The 17585-nt window shown below is 49.6% G+C and overlaps 1 pseudogene; it reads right to left on the bottom strand.

Moving 5' to 3' along the window:
* Positions 1 to 9939: 9939 nt before the first annotated feature.
* Positions 9940 to 10973, bottom strand: LOC109943037 (uncharacterized; annotated as a pseudogene).
* Positions 10974 to 17585: the final 6612 nt, after the last annotated feature.

Below are 17585 nucleotides of genomic sequence, written 5' to 3'. Positions count from 1 at the left end.
CAGGGAGTCAGGAGAAGCGCTCGAGAATTGCTGAGTTTGCAGCGTGCGTCTCTGATAGCACAGGAATCAGCGAAAGCCGATGGGCAGTGAACGGTTGAACGACCACCCTTGATGAGAATTGCTCCAAGCACAGGAATCAGCGAAAGCCGATGAGAATTTTTCTGAAACTGCCGCCAAATGAAACCGTGAACTTTTCTCTGCTGGTTCAATTCGCTTCTGGCAAATGAAACCGTGAACTTTTCCGCCAAATGAATTTTTCTGCCATGTCATGTGTGTATGCATCTGTCCGTTCACAGTACCATTTCCTACTCTTTCCTTATCATCAAAAGGAAGTTTTGTGCTCTCTTCTGTTCCGTTCTCCGTGTATGTCAACTCATCCCCATGAATATCTGATCTTTCTTCTTGTGCCTGCATCAGCTTCCCGTGGGTTTCATGAGAATGGGAAGACACGGCCATGAGGAGAGCCATACTACCTCCACGCCAAGCACATGTACGTATAACTTGCACAGGATGAAGCGTCAGGGGTTGAAAGTGACTCCATGCTTGGCGCAGTCGGTATCGGTGTTAGAGTCCCCGTGCCGTCCGTGCACGCAGTCATATTCCACCAGAAGACTGCCTCAGCTTGAGACGATGATTATCGACGCCTAAGTACCAGAGGCTTATAGGATGTTTGGTTCGAGTAATCACTTTATTTAAGATGAGATGGTATATCACGAGTCTATTCCCTGAATTTGGTGTAATGACCGTATTCCTTGCGTTAGTATTAATTAACTAATTATGAGGAATAGGGTGGTGATGGATCAACTTATTCTATTTCACAAATAAAACAAAAAAGTAAGGAGTGAGAAGATTATGGACTAGCTTATTACTTAAACCGAGCACCCTATATTCAACAACATTTTGTGAAGTTAAAAGCTTGGACTTCATTCTACCTTGGTTGTTGCCTGATACTGCATTTTCTTACCATAAGTTGTAACCCTTTTTTCTGAACGTAATGATACAAGCTCTGCCTCTCAATTAAGAATAGTGGAATTAATCCAGTTTTTTTAAAAAATCGGGTTCAAAACCTCCACACAGTGTTTATTTTTACCTTCTTATGTTTTTCTTATGGATAAAAGAGATAAAAAAAGAGGGTTATGAAATGAATAGGGGTAATTTGGCCCATTTGTATGTGGTGCAAGCAATGAAAGAATGGCATATATAGATAGATTGTTGTTTTCTAAATTCATTTGGTGAAACATGTGCTGTTCTACAAATTGTTTGAAAATAGATGCCATTTTCTGAACGTGGTCTTAAACCAGTGCTATTAACACAAAGCCCATCTAAAGTCATCATTGTCGAGCTCAACACAATGGAAGAGCAACTTCGACTTCCCAAGACGAACAGAACAACGCCAAAGGAACTCAATGATGCCTACACCCAAACATCGGCACACAAGAATAAAGCCCCCCCATGTACGCCATCGTTACCTAGCCCCGAAACACCCCGCGTGAGGCAGCTCCGATTCTTCATCAACGAGCTTGAAGCCTTAGCGCTGAGCCCCGGGAGCAAGCAGACGCCTGAAGCGACAAATGCCCAAGCACCACCGAGCCAAGCAGAATGACGAAAGGCCACCACTATGTAGACAACCACGCAAACTGAAGGTCTTCTGGACAGCGCCTTCAAGAAGGAGAAGAGACGCCGAAACCATGCCGCTGCCTCCGCCCACCTAGAAGAATCTAGGCAAAGTTCCCTCCAAAGACCTAGCAAAGCAGTTGTGATTGCTAGTGCCATGAGAGGGCTGCATGGATAGCCATCACCGATGACACCGCGCATTGCCACCTTCTATCGACCACCGACGCACCACCCCAGTAGGAAATCCACACGGCGAAACCCTAGACGGCCTAGGTGAGGACATCCACAGAAAGGGCGGGAGATTCCGTGAATGACACCCTCAATAAGGTAGGAGCTGCGCCCGCAGGCGGGCATGGCTTTTGCCATGGGACCTCCTACCGTACGTCCAACGCATAGATCCAGTCATCCACCGGCCGAACAGGAGGAGAGATTGATCTAGCTAGAGAGGCTCAAGATCCATCCTTTAGTCGATCGAGGGGGCCGACCAAAACCGCAACATCGGGAGCTATCGAGGACGCCGCCACAAGAGGACCACGCTGCCATCACCGTGGGGGCCCGACCACCACTCCTATGGCAGCCCCCACCACACAAACCTCCAGCCTCACCTCCCACTGGTAGCAACAGGGCAACCGTCGGCCTAGGCCCATGCCACCCCCGCCGGCACAAACCAGTTGCATGCACACGAGCACTGTCACCACAGTGGGCCAGCCACGCGGGCGCCTCCACAGGCATGACCACCACCAGGCACCTGTGGGGGACAGATATCCCCCGGGTCCACTAGAAGGATAAAAGACCTCACGAAAGGCCCAAAGGCCCCATAATTCGTAAGGTCATCCCCCTCGTGGGCCTGGGAGGAACGACCAGTGAGACAGATCAACACAAGGTCGGGTCGGTGCAAGCCCAGACGGCCCAACAACATCCGAACAGTAATCACAGCAGTGACTCGACCTTCCCGCGCAGGAGCCCCGTACATCGGAACTGGGTGAGGATGAGTCAGCTGAATTATAGGGAGACAGACTCGGTTAGTTCACTATTATTCTGGCTCACGTTGTTATCATATCCACATGTAATGCCCCACGATCGAGTATATAAGGCCTAGGGGGCACCCCTTCAAGAAGATAGATCGACATTATTCATCACTTAGCCTTCCATCCCGTTCTTTACGTTTTCCAGCACTAGAGAGCTCCCTTGTAACTCATCGCATAAAGCATTCCAGCCAGGACGTAGGGTGTTACGCATCTCAAAGCGACTCGAACCTATACATCACTATCTACCATTTCTCGTGCGCCCAGCACGAACCATCGAGCTACAGTCGGTAACACCGTCCTACTCCTAAAAGCACCTTGGGGGATAACCCTGGGTGCGCGGTCGGACCCAAAACACTGACAGCTCGCGCGCCAGGTAGGGGGTGTGTCATCGATCCAAGCTAGCTGAATGGCCGTCACCTTCCAGCGCAAGATCATCCTCCGGCCCGGATCCATATTCTGCTTCGGTACTATCTCATCTATAGCGGATGAGGAGGGAACTCTGCATCGCCTCGTGGATCCGCCAGAGAAAAAACCTTCCTTAGGAATCTCCGAGAAAATCGGGGCGAGGCAGGAAAAAGCGCAACCTCCAGTGCTCCTAAAAAAGATCACCTCCAGCAAGATAGGAGCTGAGAGTCCCTCAGCCCGGAGAACTCCGCTGTCCACCTCTCCGACGAGAGAATGGACACGAATCACGAGGAGAAAGGAAGCAAAGGATCATCAAGCTGATCTTTCTGCGCCTCCGCCCTCAAAGGAGAACAGAAAGAGGATCGCCGTAACAGCTACTCCATTCTACCCCGACATCCTCTTCATCGGGAGAGTGGAGTCGCCCCCCATCTCCGACGATGAGCCGACCGCGCCCGGAGAAGAACCTCCTCAACGGGAATCCCGCAGACGGAGAAACCGACGTCGAAATATCCGGCGACATCACGAGGCCGGAGAGCGGGACCCGGCACAACCCGTATCGCGAGACGAGGTCTCGGAGGTGGGAGAAACTCCGGAGGAATGTGTCTTCAGGGAATGAAGGAATTCCCGACGACACGATCGTCGACGGGCTCAAGAACAGGCCGAGCAGGAGATAAAGCAACGTCGGGAAAATCCACTCTTCGGGCGCAACTTGAACCCCGACTTCGCCCGAGCCATGAACACGCCGAGTGAAGTCGTAGGGGTGTTGGCTCGGATAGCCGATGGCCTCCCTCGGACTCCCGACGCCGAGGGCTATCGGAGGCTGTTCATTCAAGGAGCAAATCACCTTCTACCCCTCGCTCACCCGCCGAACGATCTGCGACACGCCATCAACAGTCGCCGGGACGCGCGGAGCTCCATCAACGCCTCGTGTGAACGATGACACGAGAACGAGATCCATCGCCGGGAAGAGTACGACCGGGACCATGGCATCCCAGCACGGAGTCAGGCTACCAGGACCGAGTCGGCCACGACTTCAACTGGAGGCACCGCCCGGGGACGGTCGAGGCACCACGACGATCACTCCCCTCCCTGGGACAGGCAACATCATCGACGACAGGAGGACACATGTGGAGTATCGGCACTTACTCCGCGCCTCAGGGCCATTCAATGGCCCCTAACTTCAAGGTATCCAACGTCGACAAATATGAACCTAAGCAAGATCCAGGAGGCTGGCTGGCCGTCTACACCACCGCTGCCCGGGCAGCTGGGGCAACCGAGGACGTGATGACCGCGTACTTGCCTATTGTCCTCGAGCAAGACACGCTGCAATGGCTGCGACACCTACCCCGACACTGCATCGACGACTGGAGCGACTTCAGTCAGCGCTTCACTGCCAACTTTCAGTCTCTCTCTGATAAGCCGGCGCAACCATGGGACCTCAAATCCATCAAGCGCCGAGGGTACGAAACTCTCCGGTCATACCTCAAAAGGTTCTAGACCATGAGAAATCGTATCCCCGAGGTCGCTGAGGCAGCGGTGATCGAGGACTTCTACAGAGGATCCAATGACTCGGCCTTCGTCCGAACCATATTACAGAAGGCGCCGACTACCTCCGAACAACTGTTCCGAGAAGCCAACCTCTACATCACCGCCGACGAGCAAGCTCAGGACCTCATCAGAGGAGTGAAGCCAGCACCAGCGGCACCGCGACGCGACACGAATCAGCAGCCCGACAAGCGTTGGGAGAAGAGACCTCGCGAAGAAGTCCACGCTGCCGGACCACCTGCCTCTCGCGCTCGAGGAGGACCTCGAGGAGGCGAACGCACGCTGGACGACATCCTCGACGCCCAGTGCCCGTACCACAAGGACATGCGCCACACCCTTCGGAACTGCAGAGACTTCAAGCATTCCGTCGGGCACGGCCGACCCTTCCAACCTCTACCTCCTCCTCCACCGCGAGGAGGACCAGGAGAACCGCGACAACCCTAGCAGCAGGAGGAGGGAGGAGGTGGAGCCTTCCCGCGTGTCGACAGAGAGGTCAATGTCATCTTCGGCGGACACAGATCGCAGGAGAACAAGAGACAACAAAAGCTCAACGATGCCAGATACTGGTGGCAACTACCGGTCCTCCCGCCCCATACCGATGGTCGGAGCACCCGATCACTTTCACTCGGGCGGATCAGTGGCTCAACTTCGACCACCCAGGCAAATACCCGTTCCTCGTTGATCCGGTGATCCGAGAGAGCAGGGTGAAGAAGGTATTAGTGGACGGGGGGAGCAGCATCAACGTCACCTTCCCCTGGACACTCCAAGGCTTGGGAGTTCACCTCAAAGAACTCCACGAGTCAGACACTCCTTTCTTCGGCATCGTGCCGACTGAAGGAGAGTACCCGCTGGGCCACATCTACATGCCAGTCACCTTCGGAACTCTGAAAAACTACAGAACCGAGTTCCTGAGGTTCGAGGTGGCAAACTTCGACTGTGGATACAACGCCATCATCGGGAGGCCCGGATTAGCGAAGTTCATGGCTATTCCACATTATACATACATGATATTGAAGATGCCTGGACCGCAAGGGATCATAACTGTGCGCGCTGACTTCCAAGGCGCCGCAGAATGTTTCCGAGTGGCTATTCAGGCGGCCCTCTCCACCAAACCATCGACGATTTCCTCTGCACGGGAAACTCAAAGCCTGAGGAAGACCTCGCGGTCCCCGCGAACGAAGCACAAGCCGTGACCTCTATGCGGCCGACTGAAGAAACCAAAAGGATCAACCTCGGGTTCGCTAATGAGCACAGAACCGCCATCATCAGCTCCAGCCTGGACGACAAATAGGAAAGCGCGTTCGTCCAGTTTCTGCAAGATAACCGAGACGTATTCGCATGGCAACCTGCAGATATGCCGGGAGTCCCAAGAGAGCTGGCCGAGCACAAATTGAAGGTCTACCCCCAGGCGAGGCTAATACGCCAAAAATTACGTCGCTTTACGCCCGACAAGGGAGAAGCCATCCGTGCTGAGCTGGCTCGCTTGGTCGCGGCCGGATTCATTAGAGAAGTGTTACATCCTGAATGGTTGGCCAACCCTGTTCTTGTACTCAAAAAGAATAAAGTGGATTGGCGCATGTGCGTTGATTATACGGATCTCAACAAACACTGTCCGAAGGATCCCTTCGGGCTTCCTAGGATCGACCAGGTGGTGGACTCAACTGCCGGATGCTCTATGCTGTCTTTCTTGGATTGCTACTTTGGATATCATCAGATTAGTCTGGCAAAAGAAGACGAGGAAAAAACGGCATTTATCACCCCGTTTGGAGCGTTCTGCTATACCTCCATGTCGTCCGGCCTAAAAAATGCTGGAGCAACTTATCAGAGAGCTATTCAAACATGCTTAGCCGATCACTGGGGCAAGCATGTGGAAGCTTATGTGGACGATGTGGTGATCAAAACAGAAAATTCAGAAAATTTCATTGAAGATTTACAGCTGGTTTTCAATAGTCTACGACGATATCGATGGAAGCTTAATCCCGAAAAATGTGTTTTCGGGGTACCAGCAGGAAAGTTACTCGGGTTTATTGTCAGCCACCGGGGAATTGAAGCTAATCCAGAAAAGATTGAAGCTATCATGAGGATGGAGGCACCGCGATCACAGAAGAAAGTTCAAAGACTTACCGGATGTATGGAAGCCCTAAGCAGATTTATATCCAGACTGGGAGAAAAAGGCTTACCATTTTATAAGTTACTCAAGAAGGTGGACAAATTTTAGTGGACCTCAGAAGCACAGGAAGCCCTAGATGCATTGAAAAAGTTCTTGACAACACCGCCAGTGCTGAAACCGCCGCGCCGAGCCACGCCGACTCAACCAGCAGAAGATCTGCTATTATATATCTCTTGCACGACTCACGTGGTGAGCACCGTGTTGGTAGTCGAGCTAGCAGAAGAAGGACATGCGTACCCAGTACAGCATCCTGTTTATTTCATCAGTGAAGTTCTGGGTCCCTCAAAGAAGAAATACCCTCAAGTTCAGAAGCTATTATATGCAGTACTTCTAACTACACGCAAGCTTCGTCACTACTTCGACGACCACAAAGTCATAGTAGTCACCGGATTTCCAATAGGAGATATTCTTCACAACAAAGAAGCCATCGGGAGAATAGCCAAGTGGGCCTGTGAGCTGGGATCTCATGACATTGAATTTCGACCTCGCACTGCCATAAAAACTCAAGCACTGGTTGATTTCGTATCAGAGTGGACCGAACAACAAGTACCAGATAACCCAGAAACTTTAGAAGTATGGCGAATGTATTTTGATGGCTCGTTAAAGCTACAGGGAGCAGGCGCAGGGATCCTCTTTACTGCACCTGGAGGCGAACACCTCAGATATGCCCTTCAGTTGCTATTTCCAGCCTCTAACAACGCAGCCGAGTACGAAGCTCTGATTCACGGGCTGAACATTGCCGTATCTCTGGGCATCAAGAGACTGATGGTGTATGGAGACTCCCTGGTGGTCATAAGTCAGATAAACAAAGAATGGGTTGCTCGAATGATTCCATGGGAAAATATTGCACCGCTGTCCGGAAACTAGAAGATAAATTTGTAGGATTGGAGTTTCATCATGTGGAGAGAGACCGCAACACAGCGGCAGATGCATTGTCTAAGCTAGGGTCCAGTCGGACTCAGGTCTCGTCTAGAGTTTTTGTCCAAGAAGTGCCGCACCCGAGCATTTCAGCAGATCGGGTAGGAGAATGCAATACTCTGAGCCAACCAGAATCAAATCCTGATGACTGGAGAGAGCCGATCATCAGATATATAAGGAATGAAGAGGAGCCAGATGACAAAAATACAGCCGGGCATATCGCAAGGCAGTTAGCTCACTATACGCTCATTGGGGACACGCTATACAGAAGGGGCGCGTCAGGAGTCCTCATGAAGTGTATTCTTTCAGATACTGGAAAGCAACTTCTAGATGAGGTCCATGCTGGGCAATGTGGAGTGCATGCAGCATCCAGGACCATGGTTGGGAAGGTCTTCAGGTCGGGTTTCTACTGGCCAACAGCAAAAATTGACGCAGCCAAGTTAGTTCAGAGGTGCGAAGCCTGCCAATACTTGTCGAAACAGCATCATCTACCGGCACAACAACTACAAACCATACCCGTAACTTGGTCATTTGCATGCTGGGGATTGGATATGATTGGACCCTTCAAAAAAGCTCAAGGAGGATACACTCATGTACTAGTTGCTATTGACAAGTTCACTAAGTGGATAGAATTCAAACCCATTGCTTCCTTAACTTCAGCTAAGACAGTGGAATTCATACAAGACATAATATTCAGGTTTGGAATACCGAACAACATCATAACCGACCTGGGATCCAACTTCACAAGCTCAGGGTTCTTCGACTTCTGCGAGCAAAAGGGCATTCAGATCAAATATGCCTCCGTGGCACACCCGAGAGCCAACGGGCAGGTAGAAAGAGCCAACGGGATGATATTGGAGGCGCTCAAAAAGAAAGTTTTCGACAAAAATGAAAAGTTCGCAGGAAAGTGGATCAGGGAATTGCCATACATCGTTTGGAGCCTGAGAACTCAACCTAGTCGAGCCCTGCATGGAAACACTCCTTTCTTTATGGTCTATGGTTCGGAGGCAGTGCTACCTGCTGATCTCAAGTTTGGGGCACCAAGGTTGATCTTTAAAAACATAGTAGAAGCTGAGGCTACTAGGCTGGAGGATGTTGATGTACTCGTAGAAGAACGACTAAACACGGTGATTCAATCAGCACAGTATCAGCAAACTCTGAGGCGCTATCACGATAAGGCCATACGGCATCGATCCTTCGCAGTGGGAGATCTCATCCTCCGCCGAATTCTAACGGGGGAGGGCGGCACAAATTGTCACCTCTATGGGAAGGACCATTCATAGTAGCTGAAGTCACTCGGCCTAGATCATATCGACTCACACAGATGGATGGCACAGAAGTCGGGAACTCATGGAACATAGAACATCTCAGGAAGTTTTATCCTTAGCTACATTTCAAAAGCTATTGGGGCGACAATGTATTCTGTAAACCGGGAAACACATCATCAATAAAGAGGCTTCGAGAATTCTTCGTTTTGCGTTCTTGCTCAAATCAGGGTGACCACTATACCCTACTAACGGAGCAATCGGCTTAAGTCGGCGATGACTTAAGACGGTGCAACATGCTCACACTTACTTAACTCGGGGTGACCACTATACCCTATTAACGGAGCAACCAGCTTAAGTCGGTGGTGACTTAAGACGGTGCAACATGCTCACGCTTACTTAACTCAGGGTGACCACTGTACCCTACTAATGGAGCAATCGGCTTAAGTCGGCGATGACTTAAGACGGTGCAACATGCTCACGCTTACTTAACTCAGGGTGACCACTATACCCTACTAACGGAGCAATCGACTTAAGTCGGCGATGACTTAAGACGGTGCAACATGCTCACGCTTACTTAACTCGGGGTGACCACTATACCCTACTAATAGAGCAATCGGCTTAAGTCGGTGATGACTTAAGACGGTGCAACATGCTCACGCTTACTTAACTAAGGGTGACCACAATACCCTGCCAACGGAGCAATCGGTTTAGGCCGGTGATCACTATACCCCTGACAGCGGAACGATCGATTTAAGCTGACAACGACTTAAATTGGCGCGGCACATTCGACACGTTCGCAACTATTCATCCCAGGGCGATTTCTATGCCCCACGAAAAAAATTCAAAACCATCATGATGCACTTACTTTTACGATTGTAGATACCGTTGAACTCTAACAACAGGAAAACAATAACAGTATTCGGTACCGAAAAGTGTTTTCTAACGAAACATCCAAGCACACTAACCATATACTCAAGGCATTCAGTCTTTTCTATCTGGAAATGTTTTTCTCAGGAGCGACCGACAAGGAAGGACGACTCGAAGAATCGGGAGCGACGTTCACATCCGCCACTATGTCGTCGGGAACAACCACACCAGGTCTCCTCATCAGAATTCGCCCCGCGCGAACAGCTTTGTCCATGGCCTTGTCACGCTGGGCCTTTAGAGTAGCAGAAGTATCTTCAGCGGCCTTGACAGCCAACCGAGCAGCCTCTAGCTCCCGGACTACCGACTTTTTGGAAGCACGCAGATCCCTGATGACAGTATCCTTGTTCGACACCAATTGCCTGAGGCGAATCATATCATCCAGAGACTCTTGCAGCTTGTAGCGATGGTTATCCAAATCCTCCATGGTAAAACGATGACTCCTTTCCAAGATAGTCAACGAGTTGCTGGCATCACGGTGTAGCTTTTCCAAATTGTCACGAGAAGTAGCAAGGGCACGTTTTCCTCCTGCAAACAAGAATCAGTTTCTCCAAACGTCGAGCAAGCAATAAGAACACAACAAACAAAGCCAAGATTCACAGGTCACCTTTTCAGAGTCGAGCTGAGCATGGAGAGTAGAGTTCAGCGTGTTAGCATCATTCAGAGAAGCAGAGACCCGTGCCAGTTCAGCCTGACCTTGAGAATACTTTTCTTCAAGATCAGAGCACCCCCGGGCCAGTTCAGTCTGACCTTGAGAATATTTTTCTTCAAGATCAGAGTACTGTCGGGCCATGTCTGTCAGGAAACAGTCAAGCAAGGGTGTTCAGCTGTAAAGCAGATTACTCAAATAGCCAATGAAGGCAAAAAGGGCACTAACCAGCATTTGCCATCTCCAAGTCAGATACTCGCAGCTGAAGTAACACTGGATTCCAATGCATTAGGGACAAAGCCCCTTCTGGGACAGAGGTCCCCTGTGATTTCAACCGGCTAGCCATTTCATCCACCAATGCCTGACGATAAAAACAGATGAGCATAATAACGACAGTCTACTTGAAGTAAAAGTCAGGGCAGAAGAAACCAAGATACCTGGAGGTTAGAGAAGAATGAGGGAACCCCAAGTCGTGGGAAATCAACCGATGGCTTGCTGAAGGGCCACCAACTGGAACAACCCGCAATGCATCATTGGGAACTAAGTCAGTGTCACTAGCAGAAGTCAGAACTCTGTCATCAGGAACGTTGACCTCTAAAACGACGTCTTGACACGAAACCTGTACTACTGCCATACAATCAGAGTGCGGAGGAGAAGACCCCCACATGAACATCCATGGAAGTGTTAGAGAGAGAACCAACTCGAACACCCTCGGGGACTGGGTTATCGCTCGCGCTACCCATCCGAGCCGGATCATTCCCGACAACACCCTCGGGGGCTGGGTAAGCGCCAGCACCATCCTTGAGGGCCGAGTTCTCTGCAGCAGCCACCTCTAAGGCTGAAGGTCCCTCAGTCACTTCCACGGGAGCAGTGCAATCTAGACCAGCTTCCTGACCCTCAAGACCACGCTCCAAGGTCGATGAGGTGTGGGACACTGCCCGGGATGACCCCAACCCGGCATCAAGCACATCAACACAAACATCCATCGCGCCACCATCTACCGGCTCTGACAACAGATCTTCTGGAACCATATCCTCAAGAGCCTGATCAAAGTTGGCCAGAGACAATTCTTGTAGACCAACAAGAGTAGACAGGGCTGGAGAAGGAACACCACTGCTTTCGCCACTGGCAATGTAGCGTCGACTGTTCTTCCGAGTTAGAGGGATTTCATCCTCCTCCTCCTCACCATCATCAACAACACGGACAGTACACCCATTGGGGTCAACGTCATCCAGGTCACACCCATTGGGGTTAATAGCAGGCAGGCTACACCCATCGGGATTAGTTTCAGCAAATGCAGGCACCGGCACTTCTTCAGCAGCAGGAACGGAAGGACTAGCATCTTGATCAAAACTAGACACTCGACGAAGACGTCTCTTCTTCTGTTTCTTCTCGTCAGTAGGAGAAGCAGGCTGATTGGCTCGGTGAGAACGCTTCGGGCGAACGTTGTCAGACTTCTGAATATCTAAAGCTTCGCTATCCTTTGGGATGGGCGCTACCGCCAGTGTTTCAGTAGGGACTGCATCAGAAGAATCTTCAGCTAACATATCCAGCATGGCACTTATCTCCGCGTCACTTGGATTCAAAGGCACCTCAAAATGAACATGCCTCTCGTCGTTAGGAATCTCTCCGAGTGAGGCAACCAAAGCACTAACTTCTTCGGGAGAGGGTTGCACTCTAAGGCCCAAACCGCTATCATCAGCAGGAGGATTTGACACGAAACTGATAAAGGCCTGGGAGGGAGGCAAATTCTAGGCCGAGTATGCAATAGGAGCGCCGATGTTCGACACCTTGCCTCTGAGTATCATCTCGAGCCGGTTCACCAAGTCCACGGCAGGAATTCTTCTGTTGGTCACCTGGGTTGAATCAGCCAAGCCTCGGTACAGATAGGCCGGATATGCTCTGCCTTTCAGTGGCTGAATAATCTTGAAAACAAAGTCAACGACCACAACTTCTGCAGTCAGACCCCTTTCTTTCAACAATCCAACTTCTGCTAACAGAGCCCCTGCCTCAGCCACCTCCTGGTCTGTGGGGGATTCGGTCTAGCTCGGAGTGCGAACATCCGGCTGTCTCCCTGACCGTGGGGGGAGGGAATTCCCATGATTCTCCACGATGAACCATTCCAGGCGCCATCCCTTGATGCTGTCCTTGAGTGGGATGTCGAGGCAATCAGCCTTCCTTCCGCGGCGCATCTCCAAGCTCGTGCCCCCCACCAGCTGGTGCTGCCCCCCGGCCATCCCAGGCCGACAGTGGTACAGATACTTCCAAAGGCCAAAGTGGGGCAAAACACCAAGAAAGGCTTCACATAAATGAACAAAAACAGAAACTTGTAGAATAGAATTGGGATTCAGATGGGTCAGATTCAAGCGATAGAAATCAAGGAGACCGCGGAAGAAAGGAGAAATGGGTAGACCAAGTCCGCGGATAAGGAAAGGAACGTAAATGACGGATTCGTGGGTGTCTTCTGTCGGAACAGTGACCCCACGGTAGATCCGCCACGAACAGAGCTCCTTCGGAGGAAGAACCCCGATGGAAACGAGATGAAGAAGGTCGGATTCGGAGACAACAGACATATGGTTACATGCGAAAGGCAACTGACTGTTGGGATCAATGGGATGAATGATTGCGATGGACGAACTCGAAGCTTTCCGCTTGAGCGCCATCTCAACCTTGCTAGCGAACGGAGCGGAAGCGATATTGCAGGAAAGCAGAGAAAGCCTGGATGCAAAAAAGCAGAAACTAGGGCACGGAGCGTGGAGGCGTGCGACAGTGCAGTACATATGGGATTTCCCCGGGCCAGATGTCATTTCTAAAAAGTGCCCAGTCATCACCCAGCCGTTATTTCTAAAATGCTGGCGTGCCATGTCATCGCCCAGCCATTATTTCTAAAACGCTGGCGTGCCATGTCATCACTCAGCCGTTATCTCCAAAACGGCCGACGCGGCCCAAATTGACTCAGCTGTCGTTTCTAAAAACGCTGACGTTATTTGACTTCACTCGGCCACTACTTTCAAAGCAGCCGACGTGGTCCATTATCACTTGGCCGTTACTTCTAAAACACCGACGTCGCTGAAAGGGAAATGTGCCTTTGGGCCATTTCTAAGTATTTTGGTGATTGAGTGCAAACACAAGTGCTTAAATGTGAAAATATGCCCATGGATGAACAAAGTGCAAATCACGAGTAAAGGTATGTTTCTAAGTCTTAGTACATTGGTTTTGTGTACTAATATATTTGTCTAAGTGTTAGAAACAGATAAAAGAAGATAAGAGAAGACTTGGCTGTGTACAGCCAAGGGACTGCTTCGGTCTGGGGCACCGGACTGTCCGGTGGTGCACCGGACAGTGTCCGGTGCACCAGGCTGCCTCGGCCGAACAGGCCGCTCTCGGGTTTTTCTCCGGCGACTTCGGCTAAAATTCACCGGACTGTCCGGTGTGCACCGGACTGTCCGGTGAGCCAACGGTCGGCCGGGCCAACGGTCGGCCGCGCGATCGGCGCGCGACACGTGGCCGAGCCAACGGTCGGAAGGAAGCACCGGACTGTCCGGTGTGCACCGGACATGTCCGGTGCGCCAACGGTGCGCAGATCTGACTCAGACAGCAACGGTCGGATGCGCTGTTTAAGGAAACAAATCGGGCACCGGACTGTCCGGTGCGCCACGAGACAGAAGGCAAAGATGGCCTTCCAGATTTGTTCCCAACGGCTCCTAGCTGCCTTGGGGCTATAAAAGGGACCCTTTGGCGCATGGAGGAGCACACCAAGCATTCCTACAACTCTTCTAAGCACCAAGACATCAATCTCACGCATTCGTTTCATTGTGATAGCATATAGAGCTCTTGTGGAGTTGTGAACTCTTTGTGTTGCGTTGCGAGCTCTTGTTGCGACTTGTGTGCGTGTTGTTGCTCTGATTTTCGAGTCTTGTGTGCGTTGCTCATTCCCACCTTACTCCGTATTTCTTTGTGAACTCAATTGTAAGGGCGAGAGACTCCAAGTTGTGGAGATTCCTCGCAAACGGGAAAAGATCAAAGGAAAGAAAAACACCGTGGTATTCAAGTTGATCATTGGATCACTTGAGAGGAGTTGAGTGCAACTCTCGTCCGTTGGGACGCCACAACGTGGAGTAGGCAAGTTTTGTACTTGGCCGAACCACGGGATAACCACCGTGTCAACTCTGTGATTGCTTTCTTGTGGTTATTGTGTTTTGACTCCTCTCTAGCCACTTGGCCATACCTGTGCTAACTCTTAACAAGTTTTTGTGGCTTAAGTTTTTGAAGTTTTACAGGATCACCTATTCACCCCCCCTCTAGGTGCTCTCAATTGGTATCAGAGCCGTTCTCTTCAAGAAAGGGACTAACCGCCCGAAGAGATGGATCCTAAGGGGAAGGGAATTGTGATCAACGACAAGGAGAAGGAGTCCTTCGTCAACGAGCCAAGGGATGACAAGTCCAATAACTCGGGCTCGGGCCACAAGCGAAGAGATGGGAAGAAGAAGAAGACAAGACGCATCAAGGAGATCGTCTACTACGACAGCGATGAGTCCTCTTCTTCCCAAAAGGACGATGACTACGACAAACAAAGGAAACCGGTTAATTCTAACTTTTCTTTTGACTACTCTCGTATTCCGCAAAGTTCAAATTCACATTTGCTTTCTATTCCACTCGGCAAGCCCCCACACTTTGATGGGGAGGACTACGGATTTTGGAGCCACAAAATGCGTAGTCACCTATTCTCTCTCCATCCTAGCATATGGGAGATTGTAGATAGTGGAATGCACTTTAATAGTTCGGATAGTCCTATATTCATTAATGAGCAAATCCATAAGAATGCACAAGCTACTACTGTTCTTCTAGCCTCATTGTGCAGGGATGAATATAATAAAGTGAGTGGCTTGGATAACGCCAAGCAAATCTGGGATACCCTCAAGATCTCTCATGAGGGAAATGACGCTACCTTGCTCACCAAAATGGAGTTGGTGGAGGGCGAGCTTGGACGGTTCGCGATGATAAGGGGCGAGGAGCCAACTCAAACATACAACCGGCTCAAGACCCTTGTCAACAAGATAAGGAGCTATGGAAGCACGCGATGGACGGACCACGACGTCGTCCGCCTAATGCTAAGGTCCTTTACTGTCCTTGATCCTCATTTGGTGAATAATATTCGTGAGAATCCCAGGTACACCAAAATGTCGCCCGAAGAAATTCTTGGAAAATTTGTAAGCGGGCGGATGATGATCAAGGAGGCAAGGTACGTCGATGACGCGTTGAACGGTCCAATCCACGAGCCTCAACCCATTGCTCTCAAGGCATCGAGGAGCAAGGAGGCACTACCAAGCAAGGTGGCGCAAATTGAGGCGGCCGGGCTTAATGATGAAGAAATGGCTCTCATCATTAAGCGATTCAAGACGGTGCTAAAGGGCCGCAATGGACAGCCGAGCAAGACTAAGACCAAGGGAAAGCGATCATGCTTCAAATGCGGTAAGCTTGGTCATTTTATTGCTAACTGTCCTGATAATGAAAGTGACCAGGAAAAGGGAAACAAGAGGGAAAAGAAGAAGCATTATAAGAAGGCAAAGGGCGAGGCGCATCTAGGCAAGGAGTGGGACTCGGATTGCTCCTCGTCCGACTCCGACAATGAAGGACTCGCCGCCACCGCCTTCAACAAATCAACCCTCTTCCCCAACGAGCGTCACACATGCCTTATGGCAAGGGAGAAGAAGGTATGTACTCGCAACTCTACCTATGCTTCTTCAAGTGAGGACGAATCTAGTGATGAGGATGAAGTAGATTATTCATGTTTGTTCAAGGGCTTAGATAGATCTAAGATAGACAAAATTAATGAATTAATTGATGCCTTGAATGAAAAGAATATACTTTTAGAAAAGCAAGAGGATTTGTTGTATGAAGAACATGATAAGTTTGTAGAGGCTCAAAAATCTCTTGCATTAGAAATTAAGAGGAATGAAATGCTTGCTTGTGAAGTGTCAACATGCCATGATTCTATTTCTAACTTAAAGAGCATAAACGATGATTTAAATGCTAAACTAGTAGAAGCAAATAAATCCAACTCTTGTGTTGAACATGTTGAAATTTGCACTAGGTGTAAGGATGTTGATATTAATGCCTGTAGTGAACACTTAGTTTCCATTTCAAAATTGAGTGATGAAGTGGCTAGTCTTAAGGCTCAACTTAAGACTAGCAAAAGTGATTTTGAAAAACTAAAATTTGCTAGGGATGCCTACACGGTTGGTAGACACCCCTCAATTAAGGATGGACTTGGCTTCAAGAGGGAAGCCAAGAACTTAACAAGCCATAAGGCTCCCATTCCCGCCAAGGAGAAAGGGAAGGCCCCTATGGCTACTAGTGCTAAAAGGAACCATGCCTTTTTGTATCATGATAAACGACAAACTAGAAATAGAAGTTATGATGCTTTTGATTCATATGTTTATGATTCTCATGCCATGTTTGCTCCTAGTTCCTCTTATGTGAATGATAGAAATGTTACTAGGAAAAATGTTGTTCCTAAAAGAAATGCTATTCATCATGTGCCTAGAAGGAATGTTATTCATGCTCCTAGGAAAATAGCAAATGAACCTTCTACAATTTATTGTGCTTTGAATGCTTCATTTGCAATTTGTAGAAAGGATAGAAAAGTAATTGCTAGGAAGTTAGGGGCAAAATGCAAAGGTGATAAAACTTGCATTTGGGTCCCTAAGGAAATTGTGACTAACCTTGTAGGACCCAACAAGAGTTGGGTACCTAAGTCCCAAGCCTAAATTTGCCTTGCAGGTTTATGCATCCGGGGGTTCAAGCTGGATTATTGATAGCGGATGCACAAACCATATGACGGGGGAGAAGAAGATGTTCACCTCCTACGTCAAGAATAAGGATTCCCAAGATTCAATCATATTCGGTGATGGGAATCAAGGCAAGGTAAAAGGGTTAGGTAAAATTGCAATTTCTAATGAGCACTCTATCTCTAATGTGTTTTTAGTAGAGTCACTAGGATATAATTTACTATCTGTTAGTCAATTGTGCAATATGGGATATAACTGTCTGTTTACAAATAT

The sequence above is a fragment of the Zea mays genome, chromosome 10 (genome assembly GCF_902167145.1).
Source record: "Zea mays cultivar B73 chromosome 10, Zm-B73-REFERENCE-NAM-5.0, whole genome shotgun sequence".
Taxonomy (NCBI): Eukaryota; Viridiplantae; Streptophyta; class Magnoliopsida; order Poales; family Poaceae; genus Zea; species Zea mays.
This window is presented reverse-complemented; position numbering and strand designations above follow the sequence as displayed.